The sequence below is a fragment of the Apis cerana genome, unplaced genomic scaffold (assembly GCF_029169275.1).
Source record: "Apis cerana isolate GH-2021 unplaced genomic scaffold, AcerK_1.0 scaffold3_AcerK, whole genome shotgun sequence".
NCBI classification, from domain to species: Eukaryota; Metazoa; Arthropoda; class Insecta; order Hymenoptera; family Apidae; genus Apis; species Apis cerana.
The window spans coordinates 156,013-165,000 of NW_026893561.1; the positions used below are offsets into that span (position 1 = coordinate 156,013).

The 8,988-nt window shown below is 40.6% G+C and overlaps 2 non-coding genes across 2 annotated transcripts; both read right to left on the bottom strand.

Annotated features, from left to right (window-relative positions):
- Positions 1–500: 500 nt before the first annotated feature.
- LOC133667760 (5.8S ribosomal RNA) lies at positions 501–655 on the bottom strand. The gene has a single exon (XR_009833363.1). It is a non-coding gene; the product is annotated as a 5.8S ribosomal RNA (ribosomal RNA).
- Positions 656–2,201: 1,546 nt separating this feature from the next.
- LOC133667776 (small subunit ribosomal RNA) lies at positions 2,202–4,120 on the bottom strand. The gene has a single exon (XR_009833379.1). It is a non-coding gene; the product is annotated as a small subunit ribosomal RNA (ribosomal RNA).
- Between the last annotated feature and the right edge of the window lie 4,868 nt (positions 4,121–8,988).

The window sequence follows — 8,988 nt, forward strand, 5'->3', positions numbered from 1 at the left end:
TATTAAACTCCCATATTTTATCCTTTCTCACAGTATCGCAGAAATATTAATTTCAGACGACGTTAGGGGCGCGGTATGTAATCGTGATCCAAAGACGGACGAATCGAAGCAGTGGCGGGTACGAAATAACGTTGAAAACGAGCACGAAGCGGTGAAACACGGGCGGTCATCCGTTACGTAAAACGGACGACTCACGACACCGAGAACACTCACGCAGGTCCGTGACATTTTTCATTGTTACATACCACACGCTAGCACATGCATTTCGATTCTGTAGTCTCGGTCACGACCGCGACGAACGCCAACGAACGTCCAACAATCGCTCGTACGTCGCGCATCTTCCTCCTTGTAACTTGTCCTTTCCTCGATTTTTGACACCCGACTCGGAAACGTTCGATTTTAAAGAACGACGGCGGGGATTACAAAAAAAGAGAGAAAAAAAGGATCAAATGTACGAAGAGTAACGATACGCAACGCAAGCAGTATTTGGGTTACGTGAACGACCCTCAGCCAGGCGTGGTCCAGGAATTGTATCCGTGGACCGCAATGTGCGTTCGAAATGTCGATGTTCATGTGTCCTGCAGTTCACACGTTGACGCGCAATTAGCTGCGTTCTTCATCGACCCACGAGCCAAGTGATCCACCGTTCAGGGTAATCGTATTTTTCTTTTTATTTTTTATATTAAAGGAAACGACGAGGATACCCCGATACTGAATCCTTTCTTTTTTTTTTTAAACCGTCGCTCAACCTGGAGAGAACGACTCTTCTTCGAAGCATGGTCGCAGAGCCCATACGCTTAAAAAAATTCGATATTGAAAACTATAATTCGTTCAGGTATATATTGCATTCTCGATAAAATTCGATGGGATACGAATTTCGGTTGGCCTCGAGCGGTCTTACCTCCCAATTTCCGAAGCGAATATCCGCTAACGGTACGGGTGTCCGACTCACGACACGATGGCCTCTCTGTATAACCGAACATAATTCGATATTCCCCTCTGAACGAACAACGTTTCAACTTTTAAATAAGAAGCGATAAAATCGGGCTCACGTCGACGCGATGCATCTTGGTTTCGCCGTTCTTGGTTTCGTCGGTTTAAAGCTTACAACGACGACGACCATCACACCATCCACCCATGGGTAGGAAGCACGATTCGAGAATGATTATAGCGTATAAGAAAAAAGAGGTCGAACTGGTATCCATCGAAGAGAACGTCGCGAAACAAAGTTCGACGGCGGCTCGTCCATCCTTCGATTTCGTTTTACTATCGACGCGCTACTTGTCCTTACCGCTTTTTCGATTATCATTATCTCGACAGCTTCGTTCGATCCCAAAGTCTTGGTGTGCGGTCCTCGTCCATCTCCCGTTTTATAACGGGAGCTCAGGCAACGAAAATAAAAAAGAAAGGAGGTACAGAAATGTGAATTTGGTACTTTTCTTGCACGTATCTATATACATACACATACGCAACGCACGCATATACGTTCATAAAGACGGCGGGTCTATTTAAAAAAGACCTCACGCAAGCGCCTTATTGTGTTGTCAAGCCATTTGTCATTTTATTTTTGTGTTTTCAATATATTTCAGTAGGGACGTAATGTTATTAAAGCGGCGGGTCATTTAAAAATTCGACCTCACGCAAGCGCTTTTTTTCTTTTTATCATTTTGTATATACCATTATGCATATACATACGTGATACGTACACGTACGTGCAAACCGTACCTTTATAAATCTTTATTAAAAATATACATCATCGAGACGGCGGATCGCGTCCGTATATGCATCCGTAAACGCACACACGACGACGACGATCTCACGCAAGCGTCCCTTTGTATCTTTTTTGCGTACCATAACGACATTCATCTCGTCGAGACGGCGGGTCCGTTTATTCGATAAATAGACCTTCACGCAAGCGTCTCTTCGAGCTTATTTATCGTTATTCCCTCTCTCTTCGTGTCGAATTTTCGTGTCTGGTAAGAAAAAAATTCGAAAATGATCGAAATCAACGGATACAACGGACGGAAGGGATTTCTTTTTCTTTCCCTCCTCACGTAAGCCATCGTTCCGTGATTTCATTATTCGTTCGATGTACAAAGTACATTTTGGTATTTTGTAATGGAATCGAAATTCCATTTTATCCTTCTCCTTGTTTATCTCTCTTTTTTGTTACGCATTCTCTTTTTGTATGTTTCATTCGTTAATGATCCTTCCGCAGGTTCACCTACGGAAACCTTGTTACGACTTTTACTTCCTCTAAATGATCAAGTTTGGTCATCTTCCCGGTAACATCGGCAATGCCGAGACATTGGCCGCGCACCAGTCCGAAGACCTCACTAAATCATTCAATCGGTAGTAGCGACGGGCGGTGTGTACAAAGGGCAGGGACGTAATCAACGCGAGCTTATGACTCGCGCTTACTGGGAATTCCTCGTTCATGGGAATAATTGCAAGCCCCAATCCCTAGCACGAAGGAGGTTCAGCGGGTTACCCGGGCCTTTCGGCCAAGGAAAACACGCTGATTCCTTCAGTGTAGCGCGCGTGCGGCCCAGAACATCTAAGGGCATCACAGACCTGTTATTGCTCAATCTCGTGCGGCTAGAAGCCGCCTGTTCCTCTAAGAAGATTTGTTTGTACGTTGGTAGTAAAAACCCACCGACCGAAGCCGAGGGCCTTCGAGATACCATAAGTTACGTCTATTTAGCAGGCTAGAGTCTCGTTCGTTATCGGAATTAACCAGACAAATCGCTCCACCAACTAAGAACGGCCATGCACCACCACCCACCGAATCAAGAAAGAGCTATCAATCTGTCAATCCTTCCGGTGTCCGGGCCTGGTGAGGTTTCCCGTGTTGAGTCAAATTAAGCCGCAGGCTCCACTCCTGGTGGTGCCCTTCCGTCAATTCCTTTAAGTTTCAGCTTTGCAACCATACTTCCCCCGGAACCCAAAAGCTTTGGTTTCCCGGAAGCTGCCCGCCGAGTCATCGGAGGAACTTCGGCGGATCGCTGGCTGGCATCGTTTATGGTTAGAACTAGGGCGGTATCTGATCGCCTTCGAACCTCTAACTTTCGTTCTTGATTAATGAAAACATTTTTGGCAAATGCTTTCGCTTCTGTCCGTCTTGCGACGATCCAAGAATTTCACCTCTAACGTCGCAATACGAATGCCCCCATCTGTCCCTATTAATCATTACCTCAGGTTTCGAAAACCAACAAAATAGAACCGAGGTCCTATTCCATTATTCCATGCACACAGTATTCAGGCAAAGGTAGCCTGCTTTAAGCACTCTAATTTTTCAAAGTAAACGTATCGGCCCACCTCGACACTCAGTGAAGAGCACCGCGATGGGATATTAGTTGGACCGCCCGCAAGGAGCTAAGCCCACCGATAGGACGTACCACATAATGCCAGTTAAACACCGCGAGCGGTGAACCGACACTGTGACACACAGATTCAACTACGAGCTTTTTAACCGCAACAACTTTAATATACGCTATTGGAGCTGGAATTACCGCGGCTGCTGGCACCAGACTTGCCCTCAAATTGGTCCTCGTTAAAGGATTTAAAGTGTACTCATTCCGATTACGGGGCCTCGGATGAGTCCCGTATCGTTATTTTTCGTCACTACCTCCCGTGCCGGGAGTGGGTAATTTGCGCGCCTGCTGCCTTCCTTGGATGTGGTAGCTGTTTCTCAGGCTCCCTCTCCGGAATCGAACCCTGATTCCCCGTTACCCGTTACAACCATGGTAGGCGCAGAACCTACCATCGACAGTTGATAAGGCAGACATTTGAAAGATGCGTCGCCGGTGCTAGATGACCATGCGATCAGCACAAAGTTATTCAGAGTCACCAAAACAAACGATGGACGAACGGACGAGCCGTCCGCCACCGATTGGTTTTGATCTAATAAAAGCATTCCTCCCATCTCTGAGAGGAATTCTGTTTGCATGTATTAGCTCTAGAATTACCACAGTTATCCAAGTAAATGTGTCCACGATCTAATGAACCATAACTGATTTAATGAGCCATTCGCGGTTTCACCTTAATTCGGCATGTACTGAGACATGCATGGCTTAATCTTTGAGACAAGCATATGACTACTGGCAGGATCAACCAGGGATCTTAGTTTATTATTAATATATTTTGCCAATTTTGACATATATATATTTTCGTCGTCAGTGCCCCCTCACCGATCGACTACAATAGGTCTTTATAAATATTCGAGCACGTATCAAGCATGCTAAACATTTGGTAACCTTTTGAAAAAATTTAATTTCATAAAGCGCGTAATATAAATTCACGCTGAGGCATATCCCAATGTAATATCAGCACTTCCACAATATGCCCCGTTCATTCACAATTTCAAGAATCATACTTCACAATATCATATATATAAAAATTATAATATAATATTGTGTTTTATTTAACAACGTGGTGTTACAATAACATCGCACGTCGTTTCTTTTCTCTCACTTTTACAAACTCAAAGCTCATCATACGAAACGTGTCGTATTGCAAGCCACCAAGAACTATTCGACACGCCCGTACGCCCTAGGGATTTATATATCCTTAGGTGTTAGAAAGGCCCGATCGCTCGAGGCTAAAAGTTGATGCTCAGTCGTACAAGTACACATGGCAAAAGCCATACATACAGGTCACCAGCGTCCCCCTATAGGTCGCTTTGCCGCTCAAGAGCCATTCGGTCATAGACACCGACTCGCGGCTATGCAGTGTGGAGAAAGATCGGTAAGAACCGGACAGAAACAGTCGAGAAAGTATTTCCCGAGGAGCGGTGTACCGTATCTCGACCGAGATCGTAGAACGGACACGCGCCCGACGCTGCTCCGCCCGGCCGCACCGGACCGTCGCTTCTCTTACAGTAACCGAACGGCCGGCCACCATGTCGGCGCCGACCGGGCTAATGCACGGCCGCTTATGGTGCAAAACCGCTGTAGCGACAGACCGAGCGGAGGGTACGCTGGAACTTAGACTTCGATCGATGATCATTATCATTATACAAATTGGTAAAAAAAATTACAAATATATTAACAGGATGGTATAAATGAAAGGTCAATAATAGATTTTTTCAAAAAAATTAAATTTTTTTTTTCTCGATAAGAAAAGTTACGAAAAATTAATTTTTAATAAAGGAACAAAAAAAATTAACAATATAAAAAATTGCAAAGGATAAATATAAATTGATTAATGAAAAAAAACATACCAGTTATAACGTTATTTTTCGAGAAATTAAGAAAAAAATGCCCGAGTCATGTCGGTTCGGTGGCCCGACCGTACGCGCAAAGTCCCCGGTCATGTCGGTTCGCCCGTTCTATATATATCGCTCAGAGTAAAAAAATTATAAGTATATTAACATGACGGTATAAATGAAAGGTCAATATTATATTTTTCAAAAAAATTAAATTTTTTTCTCGATAAGAAAAGTTACGAAAAATCAATTTTTGATGAAAGAACAGAAAAAATTAACAATATAAAAAATTGCGAAGGATAAATATAAATTGATTAATGAAAAAAAAACATACCAGTTATAAGGTTATTTTTCGAGAAATTAAGAGAAAAACACCCGAGTCACGTCGGTTCGACCATAGCTCGATCGTACGCGCAAAGTCCCCGGTCATGTCGGTTCGCCCGTCTTACGCGTATGGCGCAAAGTCCCCGGTCATGTCGGTTCGCCCGTTCTATATATATATCGTTCAGAGTTCCCCGGTAAAAAAATTATAATTTATATTAACATGACGGTATAAATGAAAGGTCAATATTATATTTTTTCAAAAAAATTAAATTTTTTTTTTCTCAATAAGAAAAGTTACGAAAAATCAATTTTTGATGAAAGAACAGAAAAAATTAACAATATAAAAAATTGCGAAGGATAAATATAAATTGATTAATGAAAAAAAAACATACCAGTTATAAGGTTATTTTTCGAGAAATTAAGAAAAAAACACCCGAGTCACGTCGGTTCGACCATAGCTCGATCGTACGCGCAAAGTCCCCGGTCATGTCGGTTCGCCCGTCTTACGCGTATGGCGCAAAGTCCCCGGTCATGTCGGTTCGCCCGTCCTGCGCGTATAGCGCAAAGTCCCCGGTCATGTCGGTTCGCCCGTCCTACGCGTATGGCGCAAAGTCCCCGGTCATGTCGGTTCGCCCGTTCTATATATATATCGTTCAGAGTTCCCCGGTAAAAAAAAATTATAATTTATATTAACATGACGGTATAAATGAAAGGTCAATATTATATTTTTTCAAAAAAATTAAATTTTTTTTTTCTCAATAAGAAAAGTTACGAAAAATCAATTTCTGATGAAAGAACAGAAAAAATTAACAATATAAAAAATTGCGAAGGATAAATATAAATTGATTAATGAAAAAAAAACATACCAGTTATAAGATTATTTTTCGAGAAATTAAGAGAAAAACACCCGAGTCACGTCGGTTCGACCATAGCTCGATCGTACGCGCAAAGTCCCCGGTCATGTCGGTTCGCCCGTCTTACGCGTATGGAGCAAAGTCCCCGGTCATGTCGGTTCGCCCGTTCTATATATATATCGTTCAGAGTTCCCCGGTAAAGAAAAATTATAATTTATATTAACATGACGGTATAAATGAAAGGTCAATATTATATTTTTTCAAAAAAATTAAATTTTTTTTTTCTCGATAAGAAAAGTTACGAAAAATCAATTTTTGATGAAGGAACAGAAAAAATTAACAATATAAAAAATTGCGAAGGATAAATATAAATTGATTAATGAAAAAAAAAACATACCAGTTATAAGGTTATTTTTCGAGAAATTAAGAGAAAAACACCCGAGTCACGTCGGTTCGACCATAGCTCGATCGTACGCGCAAAGTCCCCGGTCATGTCGGTTCGCCCGTCTTACGCGTATGGAGCAAAGTCCCCGGTCATGTCGGTTCGCCCGTTCTATATATATATCGTTCAGAGTTCCCCGGTAAAGAAAAATTATAATTTATATTAACATGACGGTATAAATGAAAGGTCAATATTATATTTTTTCAAAAAAATTAAATTTTTTTTTTCTCGATAAGAAAAGTTACGAAAAATCAAATTTTGATGAAGGAACAGAAAAAATTAACAATATAAAAAATTGCGAAGGATAAATATAAATTGATTAATGAAAAAAAAAACATACCAGTTATAAGGTTATTTTTCGAGAAATTAAGAAAAAAACACCCGAGTCACGTCGGTTCGACCATAGCTCGATCGTACGCGCAAAGTCCCCGGTCATGTCGGTTCGCCCGTCTTACGCGTATAGCGCAAAGTCCCCGGTCATGTCGGTTCGCCCGTCCTGCGCGTATAGCGCAAAGTCCCCGGTCATGTCGGTTCGCCCGTCCTACGCGTATGGCGCAAAGTCCCCGGTCATGTCGGTTCGCCCGTTCTATATATATATCGTTCAGAGTTCCCCGGTAAAAAAAAATTATAATTTATATTAACATGACGGTATAAATGAAAGGTCAATATTATATTTTTCAAAAAAATTAAATTTTTTTTTTCTCAATAAGAAAAGTTACGAAAAATCAATTTCTGATGAAAGAACAGAAAAAATTAACAATATAAAAAATTGCGAAGGATAAATATAAATTGATTAATGAAAAAAAAAACATACCAGTTATAAGATTATTTTTCGAGAAATTAAGAGAAAAACACCCGAGTCACGTCGGTTCGACCATAGCTCGATCGTACGCGCAAAGTCCCCGGTCATGTCGGTTCGCCCGTCTTACGCGTATGGAGCAAAGTCCCCGGTCATGTCGGTTCGCCCGTCCTGCGCGTATAGCGCAAAGTCCCCGGTCATGTCGGTTCGCCCGTTCTATATATATATCGTTCATAGTTCCCCGGTAAAGAAAAATTATAATTTATATTAACATGACGGTATAAATGAAAGGTCAATATTATATTTTTTCAAAAAAATTAAATTTTTTTTTTCTCGATAAGAAAAGTTACGAAAAATCAATTTCTGATGAAAGAACAGAAAAAATTAACAATATAAAAAATTGCGAAGGATAAATATAGATTGATTAATGAAAAACACATACCAGTTATAAGGTCATTTTTCGAGAAATTAAGAAAAAAATACCCGAGTCACGTCGGTTCGACCATAGCTCGATCGTACGCGCAAAGTCCCCGGTCATGTCGGTTCGCCCGTCCTACGCGTATAGCGCAAAGTCCCCGATCATGTCGGTTCGCCCGTTCTATATATATCGCTCAGAGTAAAAAAAAATTATAAGTATATTAACATGACGGTATAAATGAAAGGTCAATGATAGATTTTTCAAAAAAATAATTTTTTTTTTTCTCGATAAGAAAAGTTACGAAAAATCAATTTTTGATGAAAGAACAGAAAAAATTAAGAATATAAAAAATTGCGAAGGATAAATATAAATTGATTAATGAAAGAAAAACATACCAGTTATTATGTTATTTCTCGAGAAATTAAAAAGAAATTATCCGAGTTATGTCAGTTCGCCCGTCCTACGCGTATGGCGCAAAGTCTCCCGGTCATGTCGGTTCCCTCGTTCTGTACATATCGCTCAGAGTACCCCGGAAGAAAAAATTATAAATATATTAACATGACGGTATAAATTAAAGTTCAATAATAGATTTTTACAAGAAAATTAAATTTTTTTTTTCTCGATAAGAAAAGTTATGAAAAATCTGTTTTTGATGAAAGAAAGAAAAAATTGACAATATAAGAAATTGCGAATGATAAATATAAATTGATTAATGAAAAAAAACAAGTACAAGTTATAAAGTTATTTCTCGAGAAATTAAGAAGAAAATATCCGAGTCATGTCGATTCGGTAGTACGACCGTACGCTCAAAGTCCCCGGTCAGGTCGGTTCGCCCGTTCTACGCGTATCGCGCAAAGTCCTCCGATCAAGTCGGTTCGCTCGTTCTATACGTATCCCTCCAACATCCATGATATTTAGATATTTTTCCCGCAATATAGGTTTAAC